Here is a 22,263-nt window from a genome sequence, read left to right as displayed (position 1 = left end):
ATTTTTGCCCATTGTAGATCCTTTAATATGTAACAATGACAATATTTAAAGGCCAAATTCCAGCATTTCTATTAATATGGCAATGTTTTAGGGACCATGATCCAGAGCATATGGCAAAATAAAGACAAAGGGGAGCAGAAGGGGACCTACATGAAATAAAAAAGGGGCTCGGATCACATAGCTGAGGACAGAGGAAGGAATGGCAATGGCCCCTGTTCTCACTGTTCCTGAGGTGCCGCCTGTGCCTTGCTATCCCAGTTTTCAGCTGTCTTTATTTTTTTAAATCAAATTGTAGTTGCGATCAACGTGTGATATACTTTCACGTTGAAAGAAGAAAAAGGTGAGATAAATCAAGGCACAAAGTGAGTTATTCTTTCTCCTGAACTTCACAGTTTAAAAGATGTCTGGCAGGTCTGAAACCATGCCATGTAGACATAAAAGACCCTCATTTCACCCACAGACAGACAGCCTGGCTGTCTGCACTCATCCCCCTTCCCCAAACCAAATACATACAAGTAATTCTACTTTCTTGGGAAGGCAATTGTTGATTAATGAATCATCTTTCCTGTAATTTTTATTTATTTATTTTTGTAGCCTGAGTTTGGCTAAGTTCCCTGGCATTCCTGTTGAAGTATGTAATGGAAAATTTGACCTCACATTCTTTGCTTTTTTGTAACATCACAAAACACTGATATAACAGGGCTACTAAAAAGTAGCTTGGAGATGAAGGGATGCACATAAAGAAAAAGTTCAGTGTGGAAAGGAACAAAGATGCAGTAAATCATGTGGAAGGTAAATATTTAGCTTCACAGACTTGAAGTTACATTTATCTTCAAGCCCTTACAGCTTAGGATGTCACAGCGTTTCCATCATAATTTTGCTTTTCTAAAGAGATTGGAAACCAGTCATAAAAAGCCATTCTCAAAATTAACCTGGAACACAGGTAGACCATTTCCGTAGATCCCACAGCTTGCTTGAAAAATAGTGATTTATGGTGGGACAGGCAGAAGAAAGGGTCAGGAATTGATTTCTTGCATTTAGCTATATCTGAGCTGAAATAAAACTTTGGCAATCACCCTTCTGTGATCACATCCAACTGTCTAAGGAAAATGTAACAGGTCATAGAGTCAACTTTGGTTAACTCTAAAGCGTGGGATTTGGCAGCAAAGACATACTTCAGGACAGATTTTTCAGCAAAATTCACGGTAGAATAAATGAACTTGTTATAAAAACTTTTTTCTTTTTAAAATGAGACTATCTCTCTTCCCTAAGGCAAAGTAATAATTTTTTCAAATGCATAATCCAGACTCAAGGGACATCTATCCAGCCACTGACTCAAAAGTTTCTCCCTCTGCAACCCTAGAGGTCCCATGACCTGAGAAAACATTAACTTGGCTGTGATGGGAAAAGAGTCCCACATGGCTCCCAGCACCACCCTCTCAAAATGTCACAGCCCCCTGGCATTGGACATCCTGTTCAGCCTGTAATAGTCATTCAAATGAAGTGTTTCATGATAACAACATTGGCTTATGAGTGTATTGTCAACCGAGACTGCCCTAATGGCTGTCAGAAGGCATATATAACGGACTGTTCAGTCCATTAATCATCTAGATGTGCTGAAAAAAGGAAAGGGGGAAAGAGCAGATGCAGAGAAGTCTGTACAAATCACTACTACTCAGGCTTCTGGGAAAATGTGCAGATGTTTCTTGATGCTACCTAAACTGTTTCTAAAACCACTGTCACATCTGTGTATTCATCCATATTAAAATGGAAAGCTATTATCTGGTCCTATACAAATGATTCTCAGGGATAGTTTTAATATACCATTTATGGCCTGGAAAAATAGTATTTATTGGAATAATTCATACTTTTTTTTTAAAAAAAGAGGGAGTTAAATGAGAATTATGTAAATGAAATATGTATATAAGCCACAAGAGAGAACTCTTTGTTTAATCTTATAAGTGATAATAGATGGTTGGTTACCTGTTTCAGAGATTGTCTTAGGTTCCTACTTCTGACTGACTTTGGCGGGTGCAGGAAGAAAAAGAGATATTCAGACAGCTTGAATTGATTCATGGGTCCAATTATAAAATGCATGTAGATTGATCAAGAAAGTTGTTAACTATGAAGAAAACCTTTGGGGGGAAATTACCACATGCCATTTAATATCCAATTTAAGGGAAGCACTGAGATCTTAGATGAAGAATGATTTGGTGATATATTAAAATATCAACTCCAGAGACGATGCTCTTCTAGATTCTTTTGGATTCCTAGATCTTGTTGGGTTTCTGGCTTTTCCAGTGTACTCCTGGTATTCCACATATTATAAGACTGAATCTTACACTATCTTTGCTTCCATTAGGTATTAAACCAAGCTGGTATTTGGTAGAACCCCACTGATTAGGTTATTTCCAATCTTTTGCAATTACAAACAATGTTTGTAAATTTTAAAATTAAACCAAACAGTCAATAAGAAACTACAACTGACTGATTAGTATTGCCTGTTTCTGCTCTGTACTCAAGTTCTCTATAAGCAAAAAAATGGTGAAAAGAAAGAATCTGGCTCATCGGCTTTTCGTTAATCCAATATCATATTCTTCTATCTGCTGTCAGTTAAGCAATATTTTTTTGGATAGGCTCAAAATGATAGACTCATTATTTTATTACTTTTCTTATTATTTCTGTAAGAGTTTTATTTCAATGAGAAGAAAAGAGAGGCCAGGTGTGGTGGCTCATGCCTGTAATCATAGCAGTTTGGGAGGCCGAGGCGGGTGGATCACCTGAAGTCAGAAGTTCAAGACCAGTCTGGCCAACATGGTGAAACCCTGTTTCTACTAAAAATACAAAAATTAGCTATGCATGGTGCTGGATATCTGTAATCTCAGCTACCCAGGAGGCTGAGGCAGGGAGATCTGCTTGAACCCGGGAGACGGAGGTTATAGTGAGCCAAGATTGTGCCACTGCACTCCAGTCAGCGACAGGGCGAGAATCTGTCTCAAAAAAAAAAAAAAAATTGCTATTAAAAAGGAAAACCTAAGAGATTCAGAGCCAGTTAGTGTAAAGCCTGGCCTCATGTGGCTGTAAAACTACTCAGGTAATTGTGAAGAAGAAATTAGTAGAGCTTTAGTTTTTTTTAAAGGTCTTAATCTGTATTGGGGGCCAAGTTATCACTTTCATTTTCTTCAAAAACATTTAAACATGCACTTATACACAGCTTTATGCAATGAGCTTCCCAAAGCAAGCAAGATGGATGGAGAAACTTATCAGGACAGAGCTAAAACAAATTCAGGTGTGTCTTAACTTACAGAAGGGGATTTGGGACACTATTTCTATGTTATTTATAAATTTTATGATTTGAATAAAGATTGCCAAAAGGATTTCTGTAGCAACTTTGTTGGGGGACAAAAATTTTGTAGTCCTCAGTTTATCTTAGGGTATGATTTTCAGATTTCTTTATGTTGTGTTGGCTTTATTTAAAGTGAAAATAACTGTGTGTGTGTATGTCTATTTGCTTTGTTTCAACCTTTTAATTTTTAAATAACGTCAAACTTAAGAGAAAAGTTACAAGAATACTACAAAAAATCTTTTACCCTTTACCCATATTCACCAGTTGTTAAAATTTTTACCACTTTTGCACTTTATTCTCTTTCTACATATACATTACTTGTTTTTCTAAATTAGTAAGTTGCAGACATCATGTCCCTTTGCCTCTAAATATTACAATGTATTTTCCTAAGAATAAAGACATTCACTGACCTAGTGACAATACAATGATCAAAATCGGGAAATGTATATAAACACAATATTATGTTTCATCCACAAATTTTATGCAAATCTTACCAATTGTCCCAATACTGTTCTGTTTGCATTTCCTTTCCCTGGTCCAGGATCCATCCAGAAGAACCTATGTGTTTAGTTTTTACATCTCTTTGATTTCTTTTAACCTGAAATCGCTTCTTGGCTTTATTTATATGTTTCAGGATACTAAAATTTTTGAAGAGTATTTTTCAGTTTAGGTTTGTCTGATATTTCCTTAATATTAAATTAATTATGCATATTTGGGACAGGAATACCATAGAAGTAATGTATCTTTCTCACTGCATAACATCAAGAAGCATAAAATATCAATTTGTTCTACTATTAATGATGGTAACTTTGATCACTTGATTAAAGTGTCACTACCAGGTTTCTCTACTTCAAAACTATTATTTCCCATGATTATTAATAAGTAATTTGTGGAAAGATTCTTTGAGATATGTAAATATCCTGTTCCTCACTGAACTTTTTAAAAATTGCTTCAGCAGCCATTGATACTTAAGGTAACTATGATAGTTGCAAAATAGTGGTTTTCTAATCTATTATTTCTTCTACATTTATTAATAGGCATTCTACTGTAAAGAATAACTTTTCTTTCTTACACATGTAGTGTCTAACTATTATCACCATGAACGAACTCATGAATTCTTATTTTATTCAATGGGTCACCCTCCATTTTATAATTCTTTCGCTGTTGAGGTTGTTTCAGATTAAACCAGTGGGAGTCCTTCCAAGGTAACTCCGGTGTCCTTTTGACATGTCCTTATTATTTTTGAGACTTCCTAACATCCCAGCATGAAAAGATGTTCTAGACATGCCCTGTTTTTCCTCCAACAGTCCTGCAGTCAGCCACTTCTCCAAGAAGCCTTTGTTCCCCGTAGTGGGAAATGAGATGTAGAAGCCAAGATCTATGTGTTGCATGTGTTCACTGCTATAGGGTGTCACTGCTTCTAGGCCCTTTTAGTTGACAGAGCTAGGAAATTTTTCATGCCTTAAAAGGCCTTCATAAAATTGGATTTAGGAACTCATACTATACTATACTTCCTTTTATACTAAGTTTATGCAGCATGCAGAGATGGTATAAGGGTTTTTAGTGTTTGGTTCTATGTACAATGGACTTATAATGACATTGACTACTAAACATTATTATCCCAGAATACTCTGATGAGATCTCTGAGAACAAGGACTATGTCTCATTCATCATTTTATCCTTAGAGCCCAACAAAGTTCAAATCACATAATAGACAATCCACAGAAATTATATGTATGTGATTTGCTTCCAGATAACCAAATGTAGGGGGAAGGAATAAAGATGTAACAAATTTGGCCATAAGTTGATGACTGCTATAGCTCCTGATGAGCACATGGGGGTTCTTTCTTTTCCACTTTCCTCCACATTTGAAATATTCTATTATAATGAAATAAATTGAAAGATAATCAAGAAATACCCCTACATTAGAATGACAAAAGTTTCTGCCTCTTCTATGGCTTATTTGTTTATTTTTCTGAGACAGAGTCTCACTCTGTTTGTTGCTAGGCTGGAGTGCAGTGGCGCTATTTTCGCCCACTGCAATCTCCGCCTTCCGGGTTCAAGAGATTCTCCTCCCTCAGCCTCCTGAGTAGCTGGGATTATTTATTAGTAGGCATTCTACTGTACGCCATTTATTAGTAGGCATTCTACGCCACCACACCCAGCTAATTTTCGTATTTTAGTAGAAACAGGGTTTTACCATTTGGCTTCAATCTGCTGACCTCGTGATCTGCCCACCTCGGTCTCCTGAAGTGCTGGGATTACAGGCGTGAGCCACTGCACCCGGCTGGTTCAAGGCATTTGATTACCAGGAACCAGAGGGCATTATAAAATTCAAGTAAATGCCTCTTTTTAAAAATAATTTGGCTGCGTGCAGTGTCTCACACCTGTAATCCCAAGAGTTTGGGAGGCCAAGGTGGGCAGATCACCTGAGGTCAGGAGTTTCAGAAGCAGCTTGGCCAACCTGGTGAAGCCCCGTCTCTACTAAAAATACAAAATTAGCTGGGCATGGTGGCGTGCGCCTGTAGTCCCAGCTACTCAGGAGGCTGAGGCAGGAGAATTGCCTGAACCCAGGAGGCGGAGGTTGCGGTGAGCCGAGATCGCGCCATTGTACTCCAGCCTGGGTAACAAGAGTGAAACTCTGTCTCAAATAATAATAATAATAATAATAATAATAATAATTATTATTATTATTATTTAAGGAGGAAAATGCTTACAGCATGGTCATTCATTTGTGAATTTAATTTTTAAAAATACATTTGGCTTAAGGAACTTAAAAGTGTACACGGCCTTCATCATCAAATTGCTAGTCTAATCATATTAGAAAGCAGAAACTTGAAACACATATAATTTGTACAACAATTCTGAATATATGTTTATGATATTAGATCAGTCCCTAAAAAATAACATAAGAAGACAGGTCTTCAAGCTATCTGGAGAAAACCTCATTGCATTTTGCTGACTACATGGAGATAGAAAATGGCTTTTTCTTGACATCACAAGTTGTTCTTTGATACTTGAAGAACTGATAGTTAAAATATTAAAATAGGAAAGAATATTGCAGTGATTGAGATATTCTACTGAGAGAAAACACCACAAACAAACACATTCATAGGTATATACTCTTTACTGATCAGAGTGGATATTCTCTTGAGGCTATATATTTCACATGCCCCTCCTTCCCATTAGGAAAACTGACACTAATATTCTTTATCAACATTATTTCAAGAAAGTGTATTTTGAACTATGAGGGCTCCTAACCATAAATCTAAACTCAGTGACTTACCTAAATACTAGACATTTTCTATCAAATTAAAAAAAAATGTGTCTGCTCAGTTTTACTGATAAAGAAGCATGTTTAAGTGACCAAAAGCAGTCAATTCAGATGGGATTTGAGCCCCCAAATAATTTCCTCTATTATTTAGGCAACGCAAAGAACCTTTTGGATTCCTGGAACCAAATGGCTACCTTTTTAACCAATGTTGATTCAAAAAGTGCATTCCTTACTAAAGCCAGTGTGAAAATGCTAGTGAACTGCTTCCATTACATCTGGCCATAATCAGAATGCTAACATTCTGCAGCTTGCACATTGTAAATAAATACAGACCAAATAACTTCTTACTGCTGCCATGAGTGTACATTTTCTTCAGACAAAGTGGTACATTAGCACATATTTGTCTGCTGGCTGCAGCTTTTCCCCGCTTCTCAGTTCCTGGATATACTTTTGAGACAGCCTAGAAAAACCAATCTTGTGCTACACAGAGATCAGAAACTTTCTTCACAATGGAATTTAGTGTCCATAATCAACAGCATCCAGTCTTGTCAATTTTAATGGATGATGATGCAGACTTCCTTTTTTTCTTAAGTGTATGAATGGGTCACTAATGTAAGCAAAATAACGTATGGCGGGGTGAATAATAGCAACCCTGCTTCTTCAATCAAATAATCATACTGTGTGTCTGGTTGTGGTTTCAAAGAAATCTGGATTAAATAATATGATTCATATATAAAAAGGCTGGCTAAAAACTGGATTTTGGTACTGCTCAGTTATACATAAAACAGCCACTTGTGTACTAGATTTTTACTTAGGGAAAATAATTTCCTGTGAGACAGGTATACTGGCTACTTGACCTCTAAATCCTAAAATCAATTCATGGAAAGAATAAAATTTAGAGGCATAAGAACAGGGCTGAGTCACCACATATTCTTAATATATCAGGGTGTTTTTTTTTTTAAATTCAATTCTGAATTGCCAAAAAGGCATTTTCTGAAACTTATGAAGCTTTCTAAATTCCTACTGACATTTAAAAAGCTCCCATCCTAGTATCTGCTTTTCAGGCTACTTTCGAGGGTGAGAATTTAAGATAGTGCAGTTGAGGTGCAGTAAATGATTTGGTGCAGGCAAGTTAACACAGAGTCCAAGTTTAGGAATCCTGGTCTTGAACACAGTGTTTGCTGTGGAAGTTTTACAATGTTACAAACATTAGTCATGACCTTCAAGAAGATAATGGAAAGCTCTAGGAACTGTGATTTTCAAAGGGAATTTGGGAATGAGGGTTTTGATGGAAGCCTTCCAGAGCTGCAGCTGCCGAGCCTGTGGGTTTTTCATTGGCTACCACTTGACAGAGGTGAGGCAGGAGGAAGAATCCTTTGAGGGCAAGTTCAGACAGTGAATAGTTCAAGGATGCGGCCTGCCTGGAAATTGCAAGCAGTGAACGGACACACAAACCACAAACGTTACAAGGCGCAATTAGTTTGATTTTTTTCAAGGTTTTAAGGGGCCGAAATCATTCCATTACCATACAGTAACCACAGAGTAAAATTAATACTTATAAAGTAATGCTATCCAGCAATATAATTGAAGACAGTTTTCCTAAATTCTTTTTTTTTTTTTTTGGTCACCATTTCTCATCAATGGTAATAGCACAGTGGAAACCACACTAACTTTCATGTCAGGCAGGCATGGATTGGATCTTGGCCCTGGTAATTTGTGTTCGTGTGACTGACCTTGAGCATCTTTTCAAAAGGAGAATAATATCTACCTTGCAAGCTTGTTGCAGGAAATAAATGTAATAATGTATGTTAGGTGGCAGCAAATAGTAGCAGCTCAAAAAATAATTATGTTATCATTGTCATCAGTGTCATAATTAACGCTCCTTTGTTACAGAAAACTGTGTTACCATTTATGCAATTGTTATAAGTGAGTTACCTACAAAGCAGCAAAAGCTGTATTCAACTGTCCATAAATGATTCATACTATTAAAAAAATGTTTCTTTATGGTTTTGCATTTACAGGTTTTTTTTTATTTTAAAGTTTGTGAATATAGCCTTTATGTCAACAAAATAGAGATTTTTATGTGTTCTTGTGATACAAAATACATTTTCTGTGAGCTTTACAATGTTATGAATCAATTTTTGCTAAAGGGGAATTCGGCTAGCTCCCTCCTCTCTGCCTCAGACAGACTTCACAATGATTCACAGATAACAGAAACCACCGGCTACCATTCCAAATAAAATGTTCTATTGCTCTGCATACCTTATGGCAAGCTCTAAGTCACATGTCCTCTTCTTATTTCCGCTTTTTTCTCTAAAGCCAGTTATAACCTGTCTTTCATCAATCTTACGAGAGTAAATCAAAATAATCAACCTGGAATTTGACCCAGTATCAACTAAAATTACCTAAAACAGAATCAAAATGACCTAAAACAGAATCAAGGGCCAAGGCATCCATCTACTCTCCCTGAAAGAGGCATACGTATCAAGAATTTCCCCTACCACATTTAAATAATTGTTCTTCAAGTATCATATTTTGTCTCTCCATGTTTTAACACCTACAATTTTCCTCATATTTCATTATGTATTCCCCAAGGGCAGGGGTTCGCAAACTATGGCTAATAGGCCAAATCTGGTCTGTAGCCTGTTTTTGGATTACCTGCAAGCATGATTTTCACGTTTAAATGGCTGAAAAAATTAAAAATTAGAATAATTTTTCATGATGCATGAAAAATACATAAAATTCAAATTTAACTGTTCAAAACATTGTTTTACTGGAACGCAGCCATGCTCATTAATTTACGTATTGTCTACGGCTGACTTTGCCCTAGGTTAATAGTTGCTACACAGACCATATGGCCAGCAAGGCCTAAATATTGATTACTTTTACTTTCACAGCAAAAGTGTGTTGCCGCTGCCCTAGTGGGTGTCTCCCTTGTGTAAGATACAGTGTCCTCCCTCCTAGTGTTTGCCTTCTTGTCCCAGATCCTCAGCCTTGGAAGGAAAATTTGCTTAGTTTGACTTTTCCTTGAGGAGAAAGAATGGGTTAGTTAAAAACAAAAAAACAAAAAACTAACATAGGAAGAGCCAAGGGACGCGGGTCTCGGGTCATGTTTGGGTACTGGGTTTTTGTGCTGAGTCTGGACAATTACTTTTCTAGTCCTGTAACATGGCTTCTTCCTGGTTGGGCTCTCAATTTCCTCTAAATTTGAAAAAAGGAATTCTTGACTCACTTAGTACATCACCGTGATAATAACGTGAAACCCTACCACCATCTTCTTTCTCACCCCACTTACCAAATCAATCAAGGATCAGTGGAAATGAGGGTAAGAGAAATTTTGGAAACATTTCTATTGGACTGCTAGATGAATGTTTAAAACCTACTGTTTTAAACCTATGGAGATAGGCCTCCATTGTGACCACATAACTAATACATAACTAATACTCACCCTGCTTTCCAGTGGAGAATGAGTTACTTTGGGCATATGAGACTGAATCACTTGTTTTCTGGAAATTCCCTATTAAAAATATGGCATTTAAGTACAGAGTCTAAAAATGTTGAAATCTGGGAAAATACCTTCTAAATAATAGCAGAAAAACATAGAATCTGAGAGTTGGACAAAGGGTAAAGGCAGAATGGGCAAAGATCTTTTTTTTTTTTTTAAACAAAGATGGGGTTTCACCATGATGGCCAGGCTGGTCTTGAACTCCTGACCTTAGGTGATCCACCCACCTTGGCCACCCAAAGTGCTAAGATTACAGGCATGAGCCACCGCACCCAGCCCAAAGATCATTTTACGTTAGGAAGAGAGCAACAGAGATGCTTATTTATATTCACACAGATATTATCAGGTGGTAAATATATTTGTAATCAGACTTCATATCTTATGGATTTTATACTATAATGCAAATCTACACATTTTCATTCCTAAGCCAAGAATAGCTATATGGTTGCACAGTAAAGAAAATTTTACCACAGTGTACTTTAAAATCCATTTATATCTTATTAGGTTATGAATTGACCAAAGCTTTCATCATACCATGTCCTTGCCACAGGGAGGGAAAGCTGATTGATTTCACTGCACCAATCTCCCTTTTGCTAACTATATGGCTGATTTATATTTACATAGAGGAAAAGCAGCAGTTATTGGATACTGGTTTAATGTAGAAGGTTAAATTAGTTGCAGGGACAATGATTACCCATGATTCCAAATGGCGAACGGAGCTTGGCGTCTTAGCATGCTTTTTAGTCACACTGCATTACTAAGCAGCTTTGCGACAGGTGCTCTCAATGGGAAAACAGGTTCTGAGAAAAGACTAGACTAGATGAGACATGCATGAATGAGAATGAGCAATAATGTCTTAAGCAGGGAGGACGAATCATTACCCTACTACAAATAGGATGAAAATTATCAATGCTCATTACAGTTAGAGTTGGAAAAGCTCTTAGAGGGCAGTAAGTCCACGTTTCCTTAATGGAAAACCAACATGCATGCCAGGGAGCCGCTGTCTAGCTTTGGCCTGATCACTGACTTCTGGTGGCAGGCACCCCTTTCTCATCCAAGCCGGCTCTTTTCATTTTGGTACAACTCCAATATATAGTCAAAATGCCCCAAAAGAGTAGAGAAAATAATATATTAAACTAGAAAATAGGAGTTCCAAATTCCAATGTCAGTCCTATCATTAACTCTAGTTGTGCGACTCTGCAAGTGCTTGGTGTTCTCTGGGCCTGTTTCCTTATCTGTGTGTAAATCAAGGGTTCGAAGGTATTTTCCAGTTCTGAATTTCTCTCTTTCTATACTTTCCATTCCATGCTACAGAAATGTGAAGCAGTTGTGAGAAAGTTACAGACAGCTGTGAAGTTTTTCTTCTTAGAGTTCTCACTTATGTCACACCTGGGCGGCCTCTAATGTTCCCAGATCACTTGGTCTTTATCTCAGCTTTCCAGATAACATGTAGTTTGATTTTGTTTTGACTGTTGACATCTCCTGGAATGTTACCATGACTCAGAATCTGCCCTTTTGGTAACTATATAGCCTAGTGACAGGCTAAGCTACAAAAGCCCTCTTAGTAGCAGTTTGTCTACTAGAATTTTGAAGTAGTTGTTTTTTATTTTAAAAAAGAAACCATCAGAAATGTACTGTTCTCACACACCAGGTCTTATTCTATCTTCTATGGAATGTCAGTAAACTACTCAGTGTTAGCTTTTTTATTTTAATGATTATACTATTTAGCTGGAAGAAACCTTGAGCTCAAAGAAAAGCTATGTCTTTCAGTAACTCCAATTAATGCACACTGGTATGGTCTAAGTACATATAGACTACATTTTTAGAAACAAAACCACTATTTAATGTGATAGCAACTTGGCAAAGTTTGCAAATGCAACAGTTAAATGAATGACTAGCTTTTTAATTATGTAACTAAAGTGGATACAATTAAGAAGACTGTGCCTAGGGGACTTTACTTTATTGAATAATTATCATAACCAAAATCAATAGTGTTATGTGACTAAAACAAAACTCTTTTGTACAAATAAGTGAATTTATTTTTGCAACATATTTTAAAATTAATTTTAATATTTTATTTATACACGTGAAAATAAAAAATATTTCTTTTTAGACAGATAAGTCCAAAAAATGTTTAAAGTTTTTATTTACTTATTTTTTTTTTTTTTTAAAGACAAGGTCTTGCTATGTTGCCCAGGCTGGCCTGGAACTCCTGAGCTCAAGCAATCCTCCTGCCTCAGCTCCCAGGGTAGCTTGGGACAATAGGCATGCACCATCATACCAGGCTCAAAACTTTTTTTAAAAGAAAAATAATTGAATTGAGTTTAGGTGCTCAAGTAACTGCTAACAGTGGACTGACTTGCTTGTAAAACATCAACAGGATGTATATGTACATGTATATGTATATGCATACATATATATATGTATGTGTGTGTGTCTTTGCATGTGTTATACACCTCAGTAAAAGGTGTACTGAAATAAATCACCACTGAATAGTTCACAGTAATGAGTTTGAAATCTAGCACAGTTGTGATAGCTTATCAGAGTCAACTCTTCTTAAAGAAATAAGAACTGACTCTTAGAAATGTGCTATTATTATTGACAAGGAACTAGAGATTGTTTTCTAACTGGATAAATATCATAAATACTTCCATCAATGGAAATAAATGCTATTCCATCATTGTCTCTTGTAGCCTTATATTTTATAATTTAGAAGTATTTATTAAGTACCTACTAGTAAATGCACAATATTTTTAAAAACAATCAATGAAAAATTTTATAATTAGTAATAAAATACCTCAATCTTTGCTAAGGCCTATTCTCCAACATGAATTAAATCATACTCCATCTGTAAGAATGAGTATTAAACTTATAAGGAACGACAGAAAAACCACCTTAGCAGAAAGACCAAGCAACCACCAGCTGTCGCCGGGAATACAGCAATAACCTCCTAAATGCTCATCTTGAATCCAGGATTGGAAGGAGAGTCAAATAAGTAAACTTTGCTAAGAGCAAAGGCTGAAAAATGACTAGGTTAGCTGTGTGACTTCAGGCAAATTACTTAGCTTCAGTGTGTCTCAGTTCCTCATCTGCAAAACTGGAATAATGATAGCAGTTAACTCAATAGAATGATATAAAAAGTAACTAAAATAATCTGTATAAAGCAATTAGCATGCTGTCTGGCATTAGTGTTTAATAAATGTTAGTTGCATTTGCTTTGTCATGATTATTACTGGTCTCCTAAATTCCCAGGATAGCCAGAGTAAAATTTAATCAGTATTTCATTTCAGTATGTAGAAACTCTGTAACAGCTTCCCATTGGACATAACAATAGCATCCACACTCTACCATGGTCTGCAAGATGTAGCCCCGCCTACTCTCCACCATCTTTTCTAACCACTTTCCCTTTCACTCTCCACTCTAGTTTCACCTGTTCTCTTCCTAAGCATCAGAGGTATTTTTACACCTGTCTTTATACATACTTTTCCCTCTGAAATAATCTTTCTCTCACTTACTGCTTGCCCAGTTCTAAATTCTGTGTTGTAGAAAGCAAGTCAACTTGTTCAAATGTATCCTACCTTCAGAGATTTGAAAGTTCACTCAGGAAGCTGAAATAATTCACACAACATCTTCTATATTCTAAGCAGCAATGCCTTGGGAAAAACAATGTTGAGGCACAAGACAATAAGCATGTATTGAAGTTGGGCAGGATGGAAGTAGGAGGGTACTGCACGTGGGAACGGCGTGGAAGAACTCATCTGAGGTTACCTGAGCAGGGAAGGCAACATGATGTATTCATAAAGTCTGCTCCCAAGCGACAAGGAGCTGCTGGAGGCTAAAGTAAGTGTAGCCTAGGTTTGGCCTATTGAAGAGTTTTATTTGGCCCAAAGTTGAAAAAATTGTTTTTAAGATTCATTCATTCATCAAACATTTATTGAACACCTACCATGTGTGAGGTTCATTTCCAGACGTCAACAGCAGTGAACAAATACACAAAATCATAGAAAGTCCCTCTCTATGTGGAATCTACATTCTAGTGCAGAAAACAGGTAATAAAGAAGAAACTGATGTAGTATACTGGACCATGATATGTGATAAGGAGAAAAACAAAGCAGGGAAGGGGAGAGGAAGGATGTGTACATTCACATGTGTAAGTTTAGATAGTGTGTTCAAGGCAGGTCTCGCTGAGATGACATTTAAGCAAAGGGATGCAGGGGGTGAATGGGCCATAGAGATACCTGGAAAAATAGGGAACAGCCAGGGCAAAGGTCACGAGGAGGAAATGAGCTGGTATATGCAAGGAACAGACAGGAGGCCACTGCAGCTGCAGGGATGAGGTCAGAGAGTCTCGTGGGTTACTGGGGGCACTTGGCTTTCATACTGAGTAAGATGAGAGACTTCGGAGGGTTGTGGGCAGAGGGGAAATGTGTTCTGACTTACTCTTCTGGATGCAGGAGAGAAAGAATGGAAGCAGTGAGACCAGTTCGGAGGCTACTGCAACCATCTTGGAGGGGGACGGTGGTGGTTTGGACCACAGTAGTGCAATAGAGATCCGTTAGGAAGCGATCTGATTCTGAATATATTTTGAAGGTAGAGCCAACAGGATTTCCTGCTGAATTAGATGTGGGTTTTGAAAGGAAGATAGGGGTCAAGGACAACTCCAAGTTTTCTGCCTTGAACAACTGGAAGAAAAGAGTTGCCAACATTTAAAATCAGGAGATTTGATTGAATAATCCAGACTTCCAGCTCCTCTCAAAATACTGGAAGATCTGGTCAACCACATAACTGCAATTTTCACATGATTAAAAAATGAACAGAAGCTGAGAAGCAGTTACCCCATTAAGACAGGACACGGCCGCTTTGGTTCACTATGGACCTTGCTCATTGTTGTTTTAAGTCTGGCCTTCTGGATAATAAACAGCTGTGCGTGCCTGCCTCCTGAAGACAGCTTGAGTTTAGGACCCCTGCTCAACGTTCTCCCATATACCCATTGCAACAAAAACATAACATAAATCTGCCCACAATTTTGACTGCACAAAGAGCATTTTTGACAAAGTATGTTAAAACGGGCCATAGAAAGGAGACCTGCTATGCACTAGTCTCCTCCATGGCAATTTGACAGCATCCTGATACAGAGGTCCAGCCTCGTGGTGAAAAGAGAAGCTTCTTGAAAAAACTCCTCTTTCACCTATTCTGATTTCATTAAATCTAAATCCCAAGACTCGTGTCACAGTCTGTGTCCCTGGTGCCTGGGAGCGAGGTAAGGTATCAGGGCACCCAGCTCCAGTGCCGCTGCTCACTTCACCTGTGTTCTCTAAACAAGGGAGCTCCGAGGCCCAGGCCTGGACCAGGGCACACTGGCTCTAAGCCTGTGTTATCACCAACAAGCCTGGTAACCGGCAAATTATTTCTCTTCCCTGGGCTTATCAAAAAAAATGGAGATGGACTCCAGCAGAGCTTATCAAACTCTAATGTATATATGAATCCTCTATTCTAGATGATCATTTAGCTTTACTTACATGAAAATCACTGGCTTAGAATAAAGTGCCCGCCTGGTAATGACGTGTCCATGGACGACCTCATATGGATCTCCTCAGCAAATAGAAATAACGTGAACCCAAATTCCTGTTTTATTTTGTCTACCACGAAGTTCAGAGCTAAATGCACTGCTCAATGTAACAGCAAAGCCCTCTTACTTCAGGGATTCGAATATAACATCTTTCCCCCTTCCTTCGTATTCACCCTAATGGTTTTGATTTTATTGATCTATTTTAACCCTAGGCAACATCAAATCCTTTCTGAAAGTGGGTGGGGAAGGAAGAAGACACTGGCAAGAAAAGAAGAAAGTGATTAAAAAAAAATCTTCCCACCGGGCACGGTGGCACGTGCCTGCAGTCCCAGCTACTCAGGAGGCTGAGGCTGGAGGATCGCTTGAGCCCAGGAGTTCTGGGCTGTAGTGCACTATGCCAATCGGGTGTCCACACTAAGTTCGGCATCAATATGGTGACCTCCTGGGAGCGGAGGACCACCAAGTTGTCTAAGGAGGGATGAACCGGCCCAGGTCAGAAACGGAGCAGGTCAAAACTCCCATGCTAATCAGCGCCTGTGAATAGCCACTGCACTCCGGCCTGGGCGACATAGTGAGACCAAAAACAAAAACAAAAAAGACTTCCCAAGTTGGTATTAGGAAAGTTATCAAATATGGTCTGTGAACGTGATCAAATAAATATAAACCTAACCACCCTGACGCAAACCCAAAAGTAGTTTTGTTTCAGAGGCCTGTGCTCTTTAAAAATGGCCTTTAGGGCAACAAAAATAGCCACAGCGTGGGGCTGCGTAGCGGCAAGGAGGACAAGCCCTACTATAGGCATCGGGAAATTCTTCCACTCAGCCTTCCTCTCTTTTAGCTAAGTATGGTCATTGACAGACAGAATTGGGAAATCTTACGGCCTTGATTAACTCCCTATAATAACAAAGAGTCTGTTTTATTATCAGGAAGAATTCAAAGAAAAATGCGTGTTAATTAGTAACACAAAAACTATGAGTAAAGTAAGCATCAAGACATATTTTGTGGTAATAAATCAAACTTAATAAACCTGCATTTTTTACCTTTGGCAGCAGTCAGACAAGCACAATAAAAGGCCAGGATATCAGTCCTGCTCTGGTGCCCTGAGAAAACCCTGGCTTGAAAGTCAGGATACCCTGCTTGGCTACAAATTTATTTTTCACCTTGGACAAGCCTTGTAACCACCCTGGGCCCCCTCCATAAAATGAAGACAGTTTGGAGAACGCAGATTCAGAAGCCTCCATAACTGAGCTCCACTTAACTAATTCTATCCCTGTGTTTCACCCAGGACTGAGCCCACACATACTGAATAAGAGAGGCTAGAAGGTCACTCGCTAGTATATCCCATGCATTTCTTCCAACTGTTTAGAGTTGTATTTGTTCCCAAACCTGCTTATGCCTGTTGGACTTGTTACTATAATTACATAATTTCATTAAATATGATGTAAACTGGTGAAATATAACCACAAAAGAAGAGAGTTGCTTTCTATGAAAAGTACAAAGTCTGAGAAGATCTGATAAAGGCAGATGACTTAAAGTGGCTATCAGGGCAGATGTAAGTTAGACAACTGTGAAAGACAGAAAAACAACTTGTAAAAATCTAGAGGGATTCCTTCTACACTCTTGTTCTATAAGAGCAAAAATTTAACAAAATTGAAATGGGAAGGCTGAGTGCGGTGGCTCACGCCTATAATCCCAGCACTTTGGGAGGCCAAGGTGGTTGGATCACGAGGTCAAGAGATCGAGACCATCCTGGTCAACATGGTGAAACCCCGTCTCTACTAAAAATACAAAAATTAGCTGGGCATGGTGGTACGTGCCTGTAGTCCCAGCTACTCTGGAGGCTGAGGCAGGAGAATTGCTTGACCCCAGGAGGCAGAGGTTGCAGTGAGCTGAGATTGCACCACTGCACTCCAGCCTGGGTAACAAGAGCGAAACTCCGTCTCAAAAAAAAAAAAAATGAGAAACCATAGCATATGCAATCACTAAGGTATAATTAATGTAGGAAAAATGTTAGGAAATTGTAATCGGCAGACCTATAATCAAAGAAAAGGCTTGGCCCTACACAAGGCTTCTACTGCAATGGGAAAGGGAGTAACAACTGTGGTGAAATGTTGCAGAGGCCCCACACTCTTACTTTAAACCAGATGAAACAGGCGACCATGACACTGAAAGACCTTTCCAGGAAGTAGCTGGAGAGGGAGTGTGGAAGATGCTGTTAGAGTTTTGGGAGGAAGGGACACACAGACGCTACTTTCAATAGTTTGGCATATCCTTGCCAGTCTGTCAGCTGAACGGGGAGTGAACCCACTTCTACTGAGAATCACAGGCTGGTAACGACTAAGTTCCCAGGAAGTAAAGATTTCTTTAACTGCTAGTGTTTTTCTTCTACTCCTCCCTCCCCAGTTTGATAAAATTATTTGATGAGTAATACTATATGTTGAGTTTAACTGGGCAACATGCTGTGAACGAGAACATAGAATGCTTTGGTTTCCTGAGAGTAGGACATGCAGAGAAGGAGAGTTCTAGGTAGAAATAATAGTTTTCAATGGCGAGACCAGGCCTGTAATTTTCTGCAGCAAATCATGACATCATGGTTTATACGAGGCCAACTCCATAAATCAAGCCTTACCTAATTAGAGATTCTTCTGCAGATCTACATTATTAGAGCAAATCATTAAAACAGCCCAACCAAAAATATAAGCCAGATCTGTTTACAGAAATGTTCTTCCCCCCCCGAAACTCTTTTAGTCTCACTACCACTTACGGTTCTTTCATATTTAGTAAATTATAGACTCGGAGCATTTCTTTTAGTCTGACTTCACTTTCAAGGAATTCTTCAATTAATTTTACGTTGCTTTAAGCTGTTCATCCAACGAGAAAACAATCTGTGGTTTCTGACTCCTCTGTGTGCCAATGGCTGCCATCCATGTTTGACTTTCAGACACACTGTCTCTTGAGAGCCAGGCTCTGTTTGCACAAAACCAGTCAGTTGTCATAGCATTTTCACAAGCACTATAGAAAAACAAAGAACAATACTTCGTGGTGGCTAAACTGGGAGAATTACCTCTGCAAGGGTGACTGCACTGGGGATACATCCAACGTCCATCCACACCCAGTCACCTGGCCTGGGTCAGAAGGCGGCACATACTCCACTTTCATCTGTGATCTTTCCATTCTTAGGCACCATCTCTTTAGCATTGATTCACTTCTTTCTCTCTCCCCTCTTTTCCCTAAATGGTTAAAACACCTGAAACTCATGGAAAGGTGTGGCTACTCTACAGCAGGCAAAAATGTCAGTGGAAATCTAAAAAGCAAGAGATTGGACGGCCTTTGCCATGGTTATGGTGCATCTAGTGTCAGATCTTCAGCCAAATGTAGTGTAATAAAAAAGCATGAGCTCAGAGGTGAAACCTCAGTCCAAAACTTTGGATATTCTCAGACTCTAGTGTAGGACCTCAATTCTCTTTGCCTCTTGAGGCCCATGCACTGATGTTTTTACAGAAGTGCAAATAACAACTGGGCAGCGGAAAATAACCATGGGAACAAATGATGGAAACATATGATGACTGCTGAAGAAAAAGATCCTTAGGTTTTCTACCTATGCTGGCTGAGTCAGGCAGAATGGAATTGCCCTCACTTTCTTTTCCTCTGTGCCTGGCCAGTGTCTGAGTGTCCCTCGTCTATGTCCATTCCATGAATGCACTTGTGAAGCCAAGAGAATCATAAACCAAGGGTGTCTGAAACTCTCTTGAATCCTCAGGCCCAATATAAGATGCATGTGTGATTTTTCCAAAATCATGCTCAATGCTGTTTCTGTAATGGGATGTGCAACTGTTGAACTGCAGGCCTTTCCAAAGCAATGGAATGAGTACTCTAGCAGAGTTGTGTCACAACAAGCATGAAGGCAGAGACAGTGGAACTAGAATGAATGCACAGGCCAGGTGAAGCCTGAGGGCTGATACTGGACTTGCCACTGGCTCAATTTGGGATGGTAGTGGAGTGGAGGACCAGTGGAAGTTCTGCTCCTCTTCAGGACAGAACTGTGTTGATGTTTGACCTCTCTCTTAATGCTGCAGCAACTGTATCTGAAGCAAAAGACTTGTAGGATTCCCAAGGACTCCAAGTTATTCTAATACCATTTCTTTTCCATGGGCTTCCCTCTCTAAAATTTTAAAAATCCCTACATAAATTTTATTATGTGTGTTGGTTACAAGCTACTGCAAAGGGTTTGTGGAAAAAGGAGATGGGTATAACAATGCCCGTCTTGGTGTCACCCTCCTCTATCTCTCTCTCTCTCTCTCTCTCTCTCACACACACACACACACACACACACACACACACACACACAATGGGACCTAATATCCAAGCTATTCTAAGAACAGTTTCATAAAGTATTAGCTATTCTTTAACCACAAGTCACTGATCTATTGAATTATAATACATTCTTTAATCATTTAGGGAATACCTAAACCCCCTAGAAGTTCCTAGAATGTATGGAAAGGGTAGGCTGAGGAAGGGGAGGGTCCCTTTACAAAGCTTTCCCTGGCATCTGAATTGAGATCTTTTGAGATTTTAAAAATATAAGCAACCAAGACACTTTATTTAAAATTCACTGATTTGTTCAAAGTAGTGTTCTATAGAGGGCCAGTGATCTAAAATGGGGTCCCAGTGCTGATTTTGCTTCAAAATCAAGAGCTCACAGTAGCTCCTTTCTTGACTCTTTGTTCTTTCTGGTACTTAGATTTTCTAAGTAAAACAAACATTACAGGAATTTTCTCTACAAGGAGACAGTTCTGAAATTCCTGGAAGGGTTCCTCCTCTCTCAAAGTGTCTTGCTTAATGCTGTGCATCATAAGCTTATTTCTTGGAATAAAAATGCTGAAGATGCTTAAGTTGGAAGGTAGAAATAAACCAAGGGGGGATATAGTTGAGGGCACAAAAACTTGAGCCTCACTTTTTAACAACCCCAAAGAAGAACGAACTTATTATATATAAAGAGAGCTCTACAGGCGTCACCAGAAATTCAACTACTTCCAACAGTTTTGCTTGATGCCTGGAAAAGCAGTGACATTGGCACAAGTGCGTCCTATGTGAGAGCGATAAGCTGGGGAATTCTGCATCAGGATTTGAGGTCTTAGGCAACTGACGGGCCTTGAAAAGTAGAGCAGACTGGCACTAAGCAAATGCAAAATTAGGCCGGGCGCAGTGGCTCAAGCCACTGTAATCCCAGCACTATGGGAGGCCGAGGTGGGCGGATCACGAGGTCAGGAGATCGAGACCATCCTGGCCAACACAGTGAAACCCCATCTCTACTAAAAATACAAAAATTAGCTGGGCATGGTGGCACACTCCTGCAGTCCCAGCTACTCGGGAGGCTGAGGCAGGAGAATCGCTTGAACTCAGGAGGCGGAGGTTGCAGTGAGCCGAGATTCAGCCACTGCACTCCAGCCTGGGCGAAGGAGCGAGACTCTGTCTCAAAAAAAAAAAAAAGAAGGAAGAAAGTAATAATTTTGCCTTTCTTTTTTAGATGGAGTCTCGCTCTGTCATCCAGGCTGGAGTGCAGTGGTGTGATCTTGGCTCACTGCTGCAACCTCCGCCTCCCGGGTTCAAGGGATTCTGCTGCCTCAGCCTTCCAGGTAGCTGGGACTAGAGGCGCGCACCACCATGCCTGGCCAACTTTTGTATTTTTAGTAGAGATGGGGTTTCACTGTGTTGACCAGGATGGTCTCGATCTCCTGACCTTGTGATCTGCCCGCCTCTGCCTCCCAAAGTACTGGGATAACAGGTGTGACCCACCACCCTGGCCTCATTACTTTCTGATAAAATAGTTCTTAGTAGGTAAATAGTAACATGTATACTCGATTTGTAATTTTTAAATTAAATCACTAAAAACAAACTTTTTAAGAACTTTAAGACTATTTAAAAAATGTTATCAATTATTATTCTGCTGCTATACTTTTTGGTAAGAGTAAGGTGAGAGAGGTCACTCTCCTGCCAATTCATGTTTTTGTCTTTTAGCTTGGGGCAAAAGATATCACCCAATTGTAGTCCTCAAAAGAGAATGGCCAAACCAATGCTAAGTTTCACATGCCCTACCAATCTAAGGCCTTCAAAATGATTAGAGCCTAAATGAATCAATTGTGTCTAGGCTGATGACATCTATTTTCTTTTGGAAGTTCAGTGACTACAGAGGGAATATTTTGGCTTCCGAGTGCAAGCATGTGCAGATTTTGAACTTGGGGAATCTGCAACTTCCAGCTGTAAACTTTCTTCTGCTAAGAAACCACAGCACCAAGTCCTAAATGAGAGAATCCAGCTTTCAGAAAATCTGAAAATGATTTACTTGCATAATAGTGAAGTGAATTGCAAAGAATTATGTGAAATAGAAAGAGGGCGTGGGAGCAATAAAATAAATGAAGATACAAGACTTTTAAAAGGTTACGTGGGGAAATGAAGACGTTAAATGCCACTTAATTTTAGAAAATAAAATTACAAGGTACATGATATGCTAGCAAAGTTCTAGATTATAGTAAGGCTTTCCAGGGAACAAGAAAACTTGTATGGCTACT

The 22,263-nt window shown here is 39.0% G+C and overlaps 2 protein-coding genes across 7 annotated transcripts in view; one reads left to right on the top strand and one right to left on the bottom strand.

The window, feature by feature from the left end:
- The window catches only part of CMSS1 (cms1 ribosomal small subunit homolog), a 366,636-nt gene that overhangs the window by 142,685 nt on the left and 201,688 nt on the right, over positions 1–22,263 (bottom strand). The window lies entirely within an intron of this gene.
- Positions 1–22,263, top strand: part of FILIP1L (filamin A interacting protein 1 like) — a 285,964-nt gene that overhangs the window by 75,958 nt on the left and 187,743 nt on the right. The gene's annotated exons all lie outside the window — the stretch shown is intronic.

Source organism: Aotus nancymaae, unplaced genomic scaffold, assembly GCF_030222135.1.
Source record: "Aotus nancymaae isolate 86718 unplaced genomic scaffold, 86718_ANA_hifiasm-v0.15.2.pri h1tg000011l, whole genome shotgun sequence".
Taxonomy (NCBI): domain Eukaryota; kingdom Metazoa; phylum Chordata; class Mammalia; order Primates; family Aotidae; genus Aotus; species Aotus nancymaae.
This window is presented reverse-complemented; position numbering and strand designations above follow the sequence as displayed.